Source organism: Neoarius graeffei, chromosome 6, assembly GCF_027579695.1.
Source record: "Neoarius graeffei isolate fNeoGra1 chromosome 6, fNeoGra1.pri, whole genome shotgun sequence".
Lineage (NCBI taxonomy): Eukaryota > Metazoa > Chordata > Actinopteri > Siluriformes > Ariidae > Neoarius > Neoarius graeffei.
In genome coordinates, this window is record NC_083574.1 from 105,658,699 (window position 1) to 105,675,612 (window position 16,914).

Genomic DNA, 16,914 nt, shown 5'->3' on the forward strand with positions numbered 1-16,914 from the left:
CATCCAGAGTTACTATGTATGCGCCTTTTGATCCAAGTAGGCATGTCAGGTCATAAAGGTATGTGAACCTCTAGGATTAGCAGTTAATTTGAAGGTGAAATTAGAGTCAGGTGTTTTCAATCAATGGGATGACAATCAGGTGTGAGTGGGCACCCTGTTTTATTAAAAGAACAGGGATCGATCAAAGTATGATATTCACAACACATGTTTGTGGAAGTATATCATGGCACAAATAAAGGAGATTTCTGAGGACCTGTGTTGTTGATGCTCATCAGGCTGGAAAAGGTTACAAAACCATCTCTAAAGAGTTTGGACTCCACCAATCCACAGTCAGACAGATTGTGTACAAATGGAGTAAATTCAAGACCATTGTTACCCTCCTCAGGAGTGGTCGACCAACAAAGATCACTCCAAGAGCAAGGCGTGTAATAGTCAGCAAAGTCACAAAGGACCCCAGGGTAACTTCTAAGCAACTGAAGGCCTCTCTCACATTGGCTAATGTTAATGTTCATGAGTCCACCATCAGGAGAACACTGAACAACAATGGTGTGCATGGCAGGGTTGCAAGAAGAAAGCCACTGCTCTCTAAAAAGAACATTGCTGCTCATCTGCAGTTTGCTAAAGATCACATGGACAAGCCAGAAGGCTATTGGAAAAATGTTTTGTTGATGGATGAGACCAAAATAGAACTTTTTGGTTTAAATGAAAAGCGTTATGTTTGGAGAAAGGAAAACACTGCATTCCAGCATAAGAACCTTATCCCATCTGTGAAACATGGTGGTGGTAGTATCATGATTTGAGCCTGTTTTGCTGCATCTGGGCCAGGATGGCTTGCCATCATTGATGGAACAATAATTATACCAGTGAATTGTAAATGGTAATGTCAGGACATCTGTCCATGAACTGAATCTCAAGAGAAGGTGGGTCATGCAGCAAGACAATGACTCTAAGCACACAAGTAATTCTACCAAAGAATGGTTCAAGAAGAATAAAGTTAATGTTTTGGAATGGCCAAGTCAAAGTCCTGACCTTAATCCAATCAAAATGTTGTGGAAGGACCTGAAGCGAGCAGTTCATGTGAGGAAACCCACCAACATCCCAGAGTTGAAGCTGTTCTGTATGGAGGAATGGGCTAAAATTCCTCCAAGCCGGTGTGCAGGACTGATCAACAGTTCCTGCAAACGTTTAGTTGCAGTTATTGCTGCACGAGGGGGTCACACCAGATACTGAAAGCAAAGGTTCACATATTTGAAAAAGAAAAGAAAGAAACCTTTATTCATCACATGCACAGTGAAATTAATTCCTCTGCATTTAACCCATCTGAAGCAGTGAACACACGCACACACTTAAAGTAGTGGGCAGCCACACCAGAGCGCCCAGAGAGCAGTCAAGGGTCAAGTACCTTACTCAAGGGCACCTCAGCCCAAGGCTACCCCATATCAACCTAACTGCATGTCTGAATTGTGGGGGAAACCAGAGCACTCGGAGGAAACCCACGCAGACACAGGGAGAACATGCAAACTCCACACAGAAAGGCCCTCGCCGGCCACTGGGTTCGAACCCAGAACCTTCTTGCTGTGAGGCGACCGTGCTAACCACTACACCACTGTGCCGCCCACAGTACCACACTACACCACTGTACTTTTGCCACTCACAGATATGTAATCTTATTATCTCTAGCTGCTTTATCCTGTTCTACAGGGTTGCAGGCAAGCTGGAGCCTATCCCAGCTGACTACGGGTGAAAGGCGGGGTACACCCTGGACAAGTCGCCAGGTCATCAAAGGGCTGACACAGACAACCATTCACACTCACATTCACACCTACGCTCAATTTAGAGTCACCTGTTAACCTAACCTGCATGTCTTTGGACTGTGGGGGAAACTGGAGCACCCAGAGGAAACCCACGTGGACACGGGGAGAACATGCAAACTCCACACAGAAAGGCCCTCGCTGGCCATGGGGCTCGAACCCAGACCTTCTTGCTGTGAGGCGACAGCGCTAACCACTACACCACCGTGCCACCCAGATATGTAATACTGAATCATTTTCCTCAATAAATGAATGACCAAGTATAATATTTAGTGTTAGTACGCCTGTCATTATAGTGCGGACTTTCCATAGCATTGAAAATCGCTACGTTTCAATTTGTGTAACTGAACTTGTTTCATATCACTGGTCATATAAACCTATGTAAACAGGAAAAACACGGAAGAGTTTGGTCACATCTAACTACAGCCCCAAAAAATACCATTGGCCATGCTGAGCCTAGCTACATTGCTAACAGGAGTGACAGCGCATCTGACTGACTGGGAGGTCGCGCAAAGCTCAGAGAGGTACAGAGCAGCTCATCTCAATTCAGATAAGAGCATATTTCATTATGGAAGTATGGTGGACTGTTCCTTTAAGATCTGAAATAGTGTCATCCATCATCAGTACAGCTTGGGCTAGTCATAACCTCTCTTCTCTTTGGCCGTCCATCGTTTCAATGACGACTAGTTGTTAGGTGATGCAGGAAAGCATGTGGGTCATGACAGTGTTTCCGCTATGTACAACTGGCTGCGGCAGGCCGCCGCACCTTGATTTTTGCCGCCGCACCTTCAGGAATTCCTGAAGGGGGGCCGTGGCCCGGGTAACTTTTTGAAAATTATTTTTGAAAATTATTTTAAAAATAGGCTAAACCAATATTTTTTGACGTTGAGCGGACTCGAGCCTGGCATGAACCGCTCCAACGCGCCATAATGACACCAATCTATCACCAGCCAATCAGGAGACTTAATCAAACGCATCCCCCGCCCACCAATCTATCACCAGCCAATCAGAAGACTTAATCAAACGCATCTCCCACCCACTTGTGTCCGCGTCTGAGACGTTGAATTTTCACAGGAGGGAAGAAGTTGACTGAGGTAAGACTGTGTGATAAATTAACGAGCGAATAAGAGAGGAATTTCAACATATATGGGTTAAGTTTACCATTAAATAAGCATTGCTTGTACAGTAGCGTTATGTCATTACAACGTTGACCCACTTTTAACGTGCCGAGTACCGACTGTAGCCGCTAACATGCTAATTAGCTTGCTGTCAAAAGTGCAAAGACCTTAAATTGCTCTGTGTAAATTAGAAAATGGCGCAACTTCCTCTGTAGCCGTCAACTCAACTTGTCTTGAGTTTTGAGCCGATCACAGCAGGGCAGCACTGTGGCCTGAGGTAAAACAGGATAGTTTTAGTTTGTTTAAATTACAGAAATGAGTAACCCAATGACCGTCTCATATACTCTTCATATACTCATACTGTTTAAGTAATGCAATAAAACTCATCTTTAAAAGTGGAATTTACTCAAACTGTTTGCATAGAATGAACTTTGGGGTTAACAGTGTAATAGCGTTGCAGTGTTCTGCAAATTTGCAATTTAATATTTCAGATCCTGAGACATGAAAGTGCTATTTTAAAAAATAAAAGGTCAGAAATGTTTTCTTTGTCGTCTCTTTAGTTCATTTTATTTCCTCAATAATTTTCCTTGATTGAGAAATGGGTCTGGGCTCTTATGGGTTAATCAGTAGCCTGCATGCTAGTATATGTTCCATTTACAGTCAAACATTTTGATGAACTCCAGGCTCAGTTTTGATTAATCAAAAATCTGTGTAGTAGTACAGTCTGAAGATGCTCTTGCACATTTGGTGTCAATTGAACAAAAATTATGGGAGGATATAGGTTTAAGTTTTACAATTTTTGAAGTGAGTGATGGGTTGATAAGTTTAGATGTGTTCAATATTTTCTTATCTTCAGACATAATATTGTAGATGTTTCTTTACCTGCCTGATAGTTTTGACCGGGACTCCAATCTTCCTCAGAAGAGTCATTAGTCCTTAAATTAAATTCATTATAGACATGAACTTAAAATCATTGTTTTATTTTATGGCCTCGGTGCCCTGGCTTTTGGCCTTCGTGCCCTCGGCATCAGCAGAGCGTTCGTTTTCCACACTTCGTCGACTGAAATCATACCTCCGATCCACAATGACACAAAAGAGACTGAATGACTTGATGAACTGCCATATTCACCGTGACATTCTGGAACAAACTGACATGACAGCCATCACAAAGGAGTTCGTGCAGGCCAATGACAGACGCAGGCAGGCCTTTGGGAAGTTTTAAGGGTAAGTCATTGGCTACTTCTATTAGCACCGCCGAGTGCACTGCTTCCTCTGTTTTCAATGTTTCTATACCACATTGGTACTGATACAAGCAAGTTGTTTAAGTTGAGTTAGCCTACTACCGAGGTGCTTTGTTGTGTACTGTTGGCTGTTTTAGCATTTTATTCTGCGCAGTTATGTGCTGGCATGTTGTGGGCTAAAGTCATGACCGATGGATTAATCTATGTATAGCCTTCTGTGCTGTTGGCTGTTTTTATCCTCGTACTGGGGTGGGACGTCTGAGCGCAGGTCTTGCCACCGCACCTTCAAACATTTTCTAGGGGAAACACTGCATGAGACCTACCTTTGATCGGCACGGCCTCTGGCAACTGGGGCAGATGAAGTCTGAATTAGTCGCAACGGTATGCCATCTCTCATGAGCCTGGATGTAGTCTTTTCTTCTTTTCTCTTCCACTGCATTCTTTGCCTTCTTGATGGTGCAACGGCATTTTCCTCGGTCAAGGGCCTGCCTTTTCCAGGTGAAGTCATCCACTCCAGCACTCTTCATGTGTCTTTTGAGGACATCTTTGTGTCTCAGTTTCTGACCTCCACATTTCCTCTTGCCAATACTCAGTTCTCCATACAGGACTGCTTTGAGAAGTCAGTAGTCAGGCATTCGCCATACATGACCAGTCCAGCACAGTTGAGAGGCAGTAATAAGGGCTTCGACACAGTCTCGGCTCTCTTGAGCACTTCCACATCAGGAATCTTGTCCTGCGATTTGATGACAAGAATCTGGCGCAGGTGTCTCAGCTGTATACTGGTCAGTTTCCGTATGTGGTGTCTGTACAGTGTCATGCACTCTGTGGAGTACAGCAATACTGGGAGTACTGCAGTATTGTACACCTTCACGTTTGTGGATCGGCTTATCTCATGGCGAGACCAAAGTCTCTTTTGGAGGGCTCCAAAGGACTTGGTTGCAGCCTGCACCCTGCACTCAACTTCCAGATCTGAGGAGTTATTCTTCATGACTGAGCTGCAGGGTTTCCCATACATAGACCACTGTGTGGCGCAGCGCCACACAATGGATTCCTATCGCCACACAATCAGACTCGCGATTTTGAAAAATTCCGTTGCGTATCGTTCCGTTCATTCATAGTGCTCTTTTTCTCGTTCACGCGCACACACACACACCCACACAGAGAGAGAGAGAGAGAGAGAGAGAGAGGCGTGTCCACAGGCCTGCCGGTGCGCATATACCTGGACTGCAAGTAGGCCTGTTAGGCAAATTAAAAATAACGCAGCCTTCCCGATTCGCCTCCGACCCCTTATTTTAAAAGGTAGCCTACGTCGTGCTCGTGATGAGCTTTATCATAGCCTTCTTGGCTTACAGGAAACGGACATCCCTGAGTCAGGCTATAAACCAATTCTGATGCAGACAGTAGCAGCTTGACGCGAGGAACCAGCCTTATTGCATTATCCCGTTTATCCCGCTTCAGCAATGACTTCCCTTACGATAGGGCACTTGAGTTTTTGTCAGGAAGCCACGCAGAATTAAATGTTCTGATAGGGCATGCAGGCTTTGCACCAATTAGGGTAATGCTTTTTCATTACTGTTAGTTGCTTTGGTGTTACCTTAAGTGGTTTCTTGCATCTAATTATGATATTTTATTATTATTTTGTTACATTATACTATTTATTTCATTTTAGTATTGGTTGAGGTAAGTGTTGAGTTCAATATTTAAAATAAAAACCTCCAGCTTGTTTTTTTGCAATTTATTCCTTGAATGTCAACTAAAGAATGATTGAAAGATTGCCACCAAAAAGGCAAAAAACTAAGGTCAAAACCAGAGATGCACCGATTGACCGGCCGCCGATCGGAATCGGCCGATTTTCACGTGATCGGCCATGACCGGCGACCGGCCGGGCAAAATTAAAATATGCCGATTTTCTGCTGATCAAAACTTGTGTATCACAGAGATAAAAGTGGAAATACTCGTAATTCGCAACTAAAAAGACTGCAGCTACACTGGCAGCTTGAACATGCTTTCTAGTGCGATTGTGTTGCGCTTACACAGAACAGTGTCAGTCCTGCGCGCCTAACGAGCTCCGGCACGCGCGCTGTTAACAACAACAAAAAAAATTCACTATATTTGGATATCCAAATATAGTGAATTTATTTATTTATTTTGTGCCATATATTGGATGTGAAAAGAAGAAAATGTTTGTGGTTGTGTGAATTTCCCATTACAGGAATTAATACGTTAGCCTATTACCAAACATTAGATTTGTACAAAGAGAGAAAGAAAAAAAGGTCTTTGTTTGTTTGTTGTAAACCTTGGTTGCACTTGATTCCATTGGAAATTACTCGACAAATACACATTTGACAAAGATGATAGAATGGCTATGGTATAAGTATGACTGGAAATTATTTTTGTATTTTGATACTGAATGAAGAAATGGGTTGTTCTATAAGGCATAAGTCTTCAGATCTAAATAGGCTTATGAAAGTGTGTTCCATACTGTAGCAGTAGGCAAATAATATACGAGGGGGAAGTTGTTTTTGTGCCAGATATTTGATGGGAAAAGAAAAAATGTTTGTGTGAATTTCCTATTTCAGGAATTAATATGGGGGCGGCACGGTGGTGTAGTGGTTAGCACTGTCGCCTCACAGCAAGAAGGTCCGGGTTCGAGCCCCGTGGCCGGCGAGGGCCTTTCTGTGCGGAGTTTGCATGTTCTCCCCGTGTCCGCGTGGGTTTCCTCCGGGTGCTCCGGTTTCCCCCACAGTCCAAAGACATGCAGGTTAGGTTAACTGGTGACTCTAAATTGAGCGTAGGTGTGAATGTGAGTGTGAATGGTTGTCTGTGTCTATGTGTCAGCCCTGTGATGACCTGGCGACTTGTCCAGGGTGAACCCCGCCTTTTGCCCGTAGTCAGCTGGGATAGGCTCCAGCTTGCCTGCGACCCTGTAGAAGGATAAAGCGGCTAGAGATAATGAGATGAGATGAGATACCAAACATGAAGAAAGATTTTACAAAGAGCAATGTCCTTTTGTTTGTTTTCAACCTTTGAGGTGTTGAAAATTTATTACTGAAAATCTGGCAGAATGTTCTATTAAAGAAAAGATAAAAAGAAAATAGTCTTTGTGTGTGCTGTGAAGTGGTTTGAAAAAATGAAATCAGAATCGCCCAAAATCGGTATCGGCAGGTCACACTCCATGGAAAATCGGAATCGGCCCAAAAAATTGCAATCGGTGCAGCTCTAGTAAAAACTAAACTTTAACTTCAATTTTGGTGAGTAATTTTCATAAATTTAAAAGACAGGTTTTCCACCAACATCAAGCCCAGCACACTAATGGCCTGCCCTGTAATGTAAAGTTGTGTCGAGGAATGAAACCAGGCAGGGTTCTGGTAAAAATTGTTTTAGCTGTCTTCTCTTAAAGAACTTAAAAGAATTTAGATTGAACTGAATAATCTCAAATGCTTCTTGTAGCTTTATAATAGTCCCAGCAGGTGACTCTGATGAAAAATATTGTGTGTTTGAACACCGCCCGCTGTAAACACTTTGCATACACCCCAATGACCGACTCCACCGACCGCCACGACACCACCGCGCACGATTCCCTCATCGGCACAGTGGAGCACCACAAATTGCTACCTGGTCTGTGGGAAACACTGAGCTGCCTAAGTAAGTGAAGGATTCACAGTTCTTCAAGGCTTCACCTTTCACAAGAATGTCACATGGATGTAGCTCATGCACTGGGGCAAGCTGGACCAAGAGCTCTGTTTTGGACACACTAATCTTCAGCCCAACAAAGGGTTGCCACTGCACTGAATCTGTCTACAATTTCCTGAAGAGCATCTTGATCAGTAGCCACCAGTGCAGAGTCCTCAGCATAGAGCAACTCACGAATGCAGATTTCTCTTGTTTTTGTAAGCTCCTTCAGTCTTCCAAGGTTGAAGAGCTTGCCATCTGACCAAGTCCTGATGTACACTCCTTTGTTGAGGTTGATGGACATGGTTTCTAACACTGCCCCAAGGTACAAGGTGAAGAGAGTGGGGGCAAGTACACACCCTTGCTTAACACCATGGTTAATTGAAAAGGCCTCACTTGTACCTCCTCCAATGGTGACCTGTCCTGCCATGCCATTGTGGTACATCCTGATGATGTTCACAAGTCTCTCAGGACAACCGTACAGATTCAACACTTTCCAGAGTCTCTGCTGGTCCACTGTATCAAAGGCCTTCATCAGTACAGCATGGGCTAGTCATAACCATGCTAACATTAGCTAATATAGTTCAATCTGAGGGTGCTAATACTTTTTATTTTTAAATTAACCTTTTAAAATGTACTTGACTGACTGAAATATGCACTGTGTGTATCAGTGTGTGTTTGTAGGACTTTGTTGATAGTGACAGACCTTTAAGTTTGTTCAATGAGCTGCTTCAGCTGTGGCTAACTGGACATGACCACTAACTCACTCTGTCACTGGAAAACTCAGTTAAAGTGTAAACCAATTAGTTTCCTCATCTAAACATAAATCATTAACTTTGCTTTTACTTCAGATGATGACAGACTAAAAATATAATAATAACCAGATTTTTATATGTAAATATATATACATTTCTTACCACAGGCGCCTCTCCCAGAACCTTCTCTGAGGTAAAATGTTCGTGAATATCGCGCGTGGGAATGAATCGGCTCTTTAAGTCAGTTCTTTGAATCAGGTGAACGTTGGGAGCCGATTCTGGTGTTTGAACAATGGAGAAATAGCGCCATCTGCATTTCTCTCTCTCTCTCTCTCTCTCTCTCTCTCTCTCTCAGAAAGAGCCTCACGAACAATTAATGTTGAAAGTTTATTTATTCGAGTTATAGTAGTCATTTGTTGTTAAAAATTCAGTAAAATAAAAAGGAAAGGATTTTATATACACTACACCACCGTGCCGCCATCTCATCTCATCTCATTATCTGTAGCCCCACTTTATATATATATATATATATATATATATATATATATATATATATATATATATATATATATATATATAAAGTGGGGCTACAGATAATGAGATGAGATGAGATGGCGGCACGGTGGTATATATATATATATATATATATATATATATATATATATATATATATATATATATATATAATGGCGGCACAGTGGTGTAGTGGTTAGCGCTGTCGCCTCACAGCAAGAAGGTCCGGGTTTGAGCCCTGTGGCCGGCGAGGGCCTTTCTGTGTGGAGTTTGCATGTTCTACCCGTGTCCGCGTGGGTTTCCTCTGGGTGCTCCGGTTTCCCCCACAGTCCAAAGACATGCAGGTTAGGTTAACAGGTGACTCTAAATTGACCGTAGGTGTGAATGTGAGTGTGAATGGTTGTCTGTGTCTATGTGTCAGCCCTGTGATGACCTGGCGACTTGTCCAAGGTGAACCCTGCCTTTCGCCCGTAGTCAGCTGGGATAGGCTCCAGCTTGCCTGCGACCCTGTAGAACAGGATAAAGTGGCTAGAGATAATGAAATGAAATGAGATTTTATATATATATATATATATATATATATATATATATATATATATATATATATTAGTGACCGAAAGAATGAGATCGCGGATACAAGCGGTAGAAATGAGTTTTCTCCGCAGGGTGGCTGAGCTCTCCCTTAGAAACAGGGTGAGAAGCTTGGTCATTCGGGAGAGTCTCAGAGTAGAACCGTTGCTCCTTCACATCGAAAGGAGTCAGTTGAGGTGGTTCGGGCACCTTGTTATAGGATGCCCCCTGGACGCCTCCCAAGGGAGGTTTTCTGGGCATGCCCCACCGGGAGGAGACCCCAGGGCAGACCCAAGACAAGCAGTCAAAGATGGATGGATATCCATCCATTATCTGTAGCCGCTTATCCTTTTCTACAGGGTCACAGGCAAGCTGGAGCCTATCCCAGCTGACTATGGGCGAGAGGCGGGGTACACCCTGGACAAGTCGCCAGGTCATTGCAGGGCTGACACATAGAGACAAACAACCATTCACACTCACATTCACACCTACGGTCAATTTAGAGCCACCAATTGACCTAACCTGCATGTCTTTGGACTCTGGGGAACAAGAAATACATATATATATATATATATATATATATATATGGGCGGCACGGTGGTGTAGTGGTTAGCGCTGTTGCCTCACAGCAAGAAGGTCCTGGGTTCGAGCCCCGGGGCCAGCGAGGGCCTTTCTGTGTGGAGTTTGCATGTTCTCCCCGTGTCCGCGTGGGTTTCCTCCGGGTGCTCCGGTTTCCCCCACAGTCCAAAGACATGCAGGTTAGGTTAACTGGTGACTCTAAATTGACCGTGAGTGTGAATGGTTGTCTGTGTCTATGTGTCAGCCCTGTGATGACCTGGCGACTTGTCCAGGGTGTACCCCGCCTTTCGCCCGTAGTCAGCTGGGATAGGCTCCAGCTTGCCTGCGACCCTGTAGAAGGATAAAGCGGCTAGAGATAATGAGATATATATATATATATATATATACACATAAACTTCCAAGGACTCTCATTACAAAGTTATTTTATGAGCATAATAAAATTATAAGTAATATATTTTGGCTTTTTATTTGATCCAGACAGGGTGTTTTAATTCCCAAACCTGTTCAATTCAAACATTTTTAAAATATAAAATCACATCTCCCTTGTCTAAGTTTCACTAATCCCTGGGCATCACTGGACTCCAACAGAACATTAAATCAGTGGATCTCAACCTGGGGGTCACAAGATAATTTCCAGAGGTTGCTAGATACTTGTATGGAAAAATAAAATACATATTTAAGACTGGAAACTGTTTTTTAACATTCTACCGCTTGTACCAGGGATATAATTTTAGTGAGAGTGTGAGATTTAAACTGTGCCTGCACTTGAGTTTTGATTGGACACACAAAATCATTTTGGCACTCTCCACCATGCATGCTTATAGCCGATTTTGCTAGCTACTATCTATCACAAATCATTAATGTTATGGACTTCTTCAAGACAAAAGACAAAAGGAGGTGTCTCAAGGTGAGTCACCTGAAACGACAGCAGCACCATCAACTGTGAAATGTAAGGCGACAGCGGTTCCAACAGAGCCCCAAGCTCCCAACAAGATTCAGAAATATCAGCCAGACTTCTGGCAATATGGTTTTTCATGCATAGCAAAAAACAACATGGATTATCCATAGTGTGTTATTTGTTCAGAACTGCTGGCATATGAAAGCTTAAAACCAACCAAACGTAAGTGACATTTAGAAATGAAACAGCATTCACATCAACAAACCCTTAGAGTTTTTTCGACACAAGGAGGGGGAACTACGGAGCCAAAGGACAGGAGTGAGTGAGTATGCTACAGTCACCGCTAAGGTCCTGGTAGCTTCATATGAAGTGGCATTTCTGGTGGCTCAATCTGAAAAGCCCCACACTATTGATGAGAGTCTGGTCCACCCAGCAGCCATAGCAATGACGAGGGCTATGCATAGTGAAAAAATAGCTAGCACACTTGAGACTATTCCACTGTCAATGACACAATGTGGCAGCATTTTAATGACATGGCAAATGACATTAAAAACCAGCTCATGGACAAAGAAAAGTGAAAGATTTTCACTGCTAACAGACGAATATAGGCGGCACGGTGGTGTAGTGGTTAGCGCTGTCGCCTCACAGCAAGAAGGTCCGGGTTCGAGCCCCGTGGCCGGCGAGGGCCTTTCTGTGTGGAGTTTGCATGTTCTCCCCGTGTCCGCGTGGGTTTCCTCCGGGTGCTCCGGTTTCCCCCACAGTCCAAAGACATGCAGGTTAGGTTAACTGGTGACTCTAAATTGAGCGTAGGTGTGAATGTGAGTGTGAATGGTTGTCTGTGTCTATGTGTCAGCCCTGTGATGACCTGGCGACTTGTCCAGGGTGTACCCCGCCTTTCGCCCATAGTCAGCTGGGATAGGCTCCAGCTTGCCTGCGACCCTGTAGAAGGATAAAGCAGCTAGAGATAATGAGATGAGATGAGACAGACGAATATATAGATGTGTCAGGTGATGCACGCCTGCTTGTATTTGTAAGATACAGCTACAGTGGAAAAATGCATGAGGATATGTTGTTTTGCACGCCACTGGAGGGAACTTGCACAGGTCACAACATTTTTAACAGGCTAGACGGTGAAATGCATGAGGAGGGACTAAGTTGAGAAAACTGTGTCTCCATGTGTACAGATGGAGCTGGCACTATGCAGGGAACAAGAACGGGACTAAAAGCCTGTGTTTTGGAAGTTGCTCCACATGTGAACTTTTCACATTGCATTATTCACAGAGAAGTTCTGGCTAGCAAGGACCTTAGGCCAGAACTCTGCAGCATTTCCAAACCAAGGTTAAAATGGTGAACTTCATAAAATTGCATCCAATGCAAACCAGATTGTCCTCCGTACTCTGCCATGAAATGGGATCTGACCATAGGGATCTGGTAGGGGGGCTCACAAACACCAACCTGATTATTCTGGGGGGTTGCGACTTCAAAAGGTTGAGAACCATTGACCTAAATGATCACTGCACATGTTGGTTTCACCACTACACCACAACATGGAGCTGGAAACCAACAGAAGGAACGATACATCAGTGTGCTGCAGAAAAACAGAAGTAAACTAAAGAACTAGTGAGAAGAATGAGAGACTAGAACTTTGAGAACTAAGGGAGGTAGAAGATTCAAGAACTCGGAAACAAGAGGAACCAAGATAGAACTGGAAACCAGGAGAAAGCACAGTAAGACTATGAAATTAGTGAAATAGGGTGATTCACATTTCTTTGATTCTGTCTCTTTATTTCCTTTCTTAGCTCCGCCCATGGATGATGGGAGTAAAGCAGAAACTGAGGACAAACCTTTACTGCCTTGTTCACTACAGCATCATTCTGAAGCAGCTTCACTTATTAGTTATGTTTCATATAGCATAACAAATCTACAAATACACAATTTAGTGTTTTATTTATATCATACACTTTAAATGCTGATATTTTAATATATACAAAATTCTACTATAACATGTTATATGTGCATTTTTAAAAGTCTGGCACACTTTTCTCCAAGACTTTATTCATACCATTTCCTTATTTAATTAATGTTATTATTTGAATTAATATTATTATTTTGGTATTAATGCTTTTTACTGTATAAGAAAGACTGATGAATAGGAATCACTCATGTATCCTTCATCTGGGAGACTCCTAGCTCCTTGTTTCTTGCTTTTTTTAATGACTTCAAAGAGTTAATATTTCCTTGAAGATGACAGGTTTAGATCAGTTTCCAGGTCACAGGATGAAGGATTGAGGAATTAAAAGAAACATCTATTAGAGAACAGGGCTGTGCCTTAAGAGAGGTTGTAACTAGAGAACGAGGCTACTAGGAGATACTTGAACTTCAAGAACTAGAGGAACGTGGAGAGAATAGAAAAAGGCAACTAGAGACCTGGAAGAGACTGGAATAAAAAAAAATCTCGAGTTGTGTGAGGTATTAGAATTAGAAAACTGAGTGGAAAAAAAAACTCCAGCTTGGAAACTTACAACACTTTTTCTGATTGTGCTTTTCCATTGATTTATGTGGATCACTAACCATTAAAGGGGCAGTATAAGAACTGACCACCTGTTGAATTCATACTCGTCTCATTATCTCTAGCCGCTTTATCCTGTTCTACAGGGTCACAGGCAAGCTGGAGCCTATCCCAGCTGACTACGGGCGAAAGGCGGGGTTCACCCTGCATAAGTTGCCAGGTCATCACAGGGCTGACGCATAGACACAGACAACCATTCACACTCACATTCACACCTACGCTCAATTTAGAGTCACCAGTTAACCTAACCTGCATGTCTTTGGACTGTGGGGGAAACCGGAGCACCCGGAGGAAACCCACGCGGACACGGGGAGAACATGCAAACTCCGCACAGAAAGGCCCTCGCCGGCCACGGGGCTCAAACCCGGACCTTCTTGCTGTGAGGCGACAGCGCTAACCACTACACCACCGTGCCACCCAGAATTCATACTCCACCTTCTAAACAAATAAGGTATATTACCAGAATGTTGGGGGAGTCCACCCTCCTCTATCCTAAGAAACAAGGAAATGCACAGTCCCTCCTCCCACTCCCCCCAAACAGACCACTTTACAAAATTATCACTCACTGAATATCTTCTTCTTCCGGCTGCTCCTCTTAGGGATCATCACAACAGATCATCATCTCATCTCATTATCTCTAGCCGCTTTATCCTGTTCTACAGGGTCGCAGGCAAGCTGGAGCCTATCCCAGCTGACTACGGGTGAAAGGCGGGGTACACCCTGGACAAGTCGCCAGGTCATCACAGGGCTGACACATAGACACAGACAACCATTCACACTCACATTCACACCTACGCTCAATTTAGAGTCACCAGTTAACCTAACCTGCATGTCTTTGGACTGTGGGGGAAACCGGAGCACCCGGAGGAAACCCACGCGGACACGGGGAGAACATGCAAACTCCGCACAGAAAGGCCCTCGCCGGCCACGGGGCTCGAACCTGGATCTTCTTGCTGTGAGGCGACAGCGCTAACCACTACACCACCGTGCCGCCCACAGATCATCATGATCTGCATATTTGATTTGGCAGAGGTTTTACACTGGATGTCCTTCCTGACACAACCCTCCCCAATCTTTCTGGGCCTGGGACAGGCACTAAGTATACACTGGTTTGTACAATCCCAGTGGCTGGGTATTTTAGCTAATCAGCATGTCTTTGTACTGTGGGAGGAAACCCACACAGGCATGGGGAAAACATGCAAACAACACACAGAAAGACTCCCATCAGCCATGAGGTTCAAACCTGGAATCTTCTTGCTGTAAGGCGACAGTGCTAACCACTGTACCACCATGCCACCCCATCACTCACGGAATATAACAATTTAAGGATTGTTATTAATACTAAAGATATTTTTAGTCAATCCATTTTAGAGTCATCGATTATTAAAAAAAGCCAACTACTAACTAACATCAGGGAAAGAAAATGCAAAATGTGACCAAACTGATTAAAGTTAGAGCCGCTCAAGAGAACATTGCGATAATGTGATCTTCATGTGTGTCGTAAGCCTGTAGTTTACATTATAACTCACTTAGCTCAGTTTTTAGCAGGAAGACAACCACGGCAACTCGCTCATCAGTAGTGCCTGAGACTGCTATGGCGTGCAGCACGGCAGATATGTAAACATTTTTTTTTTATTAATAATGTAATTGCATAAACACACTGCCTATGGCTCAATAAAATAACCACACAGCTACATGTTTTTGGACAATTGTTTGGTTTAATAACCGGACCAGAAAGACGAGTGACACCTTACCTTTATGAGAATGTGCTCTTGCAGTTGTCGGCTTGTGAATTAGCAGATCTTCCACACAGACACTAAAAACTGTACACAATCGTTTAGGGATCTATAACTTTTAAACTTACACAAAGTGTATGCACTCAGTCCAAAAATGAGATTACAGTGTCCGGGTGTGTGAGTGGAGGCTCTAATTCAATCCTTCACTGTTGTTTAGTGTTTGGAATTATGATACCCTTTCCTTTATCTTCACGTTCTCCAAAAATACAACATACCCACACACAAAATGGTAACCACAAATCCATGTTTCAGTGCCTGAATTCCAATAATTTCTGTGAATTGAAGCAACCGATTTGCTTCTCTGTCCTTTATTGTCAGTCTGAGTTCAGAGGTTAACATGTAAGTACAGCGGTGCTTGAAAGTTTGTGAACCCTTTAGAATTTTCTATATTTCTGCATAAATATGACCTAAAACATCATCAGATTTTCACACAAGTCCTAAAAGTAGATAAAGAGAACACAGTTAAACAAATGAGACAAAAATATTATACTTGGTGATTTATTTATTGAGGAAAATGATCCAATGTTACAGATCTGTGAGTGGCAAAAGTATGTGGACCTCGAGGATTAGCAGTTAATTTGAAGGTGAAATTAGAGTCAGGTGTTTTCAATCAATGGGACGACAATCAGGTGTGAGTGGGCACCCTGTTTTATTTAAAGAACAAGGCTCTATCAAAGTCTGATCTTCACAACATGTTTGTGGAAGTGTATCATGGCACGAACAAAGGACATTTCTGAGGACCTCAGAAAAAGCGTTGTTGATGCTCATCAGGCTGGAAAAGGTTACAAAACCATCTCTAAAGAGTTTGGACTCCACCAATCCACAGTCAGACAGTTTGTGTTCAAATGGAGGAAATTCAAGATCATTGTTACCCTCCCCAGGAGTGGTCGACCAACAAAGATCACTCCAAGAGCAAGGCGTGTAATAGTCGGCGAGGTGACAAAGGACCCCAGGGTAACTTCTAAGCAACCGAAGGCCTCTCTCACATTAACATTAGCCAATGTTCATGAGTCCACCATCAGGAGAACACTGAACAACAATGCTGTGCATGGCAGGGTTGCAAGGAGAAAGCCACTGCTCTCCAAAAAGAACATTGCTGCTCATCTGCAGTTTGCTAAAGATCATGTGGACAAGCCAGAAGGCTATTGGAAAAATGTTTTGTGGATGGATGAGACCAAAATAGAACTTTTTGGTTTAAGTGAGAAGCGTTATGTTTGGAGAAAGGAAAACACTGCATTCCAGCATAAGAACCGTATTCTATCTGTGAAATATGGTGGTGGTAGAATCATGGTTTAGGCCTGTTTTGCTGCATCTGGGCCAGGACGGTTTGTCATCATTGATGGAACAATGAACTCTGAATTATACCAGCGAATTCTAAAGGAAAATGTCAGG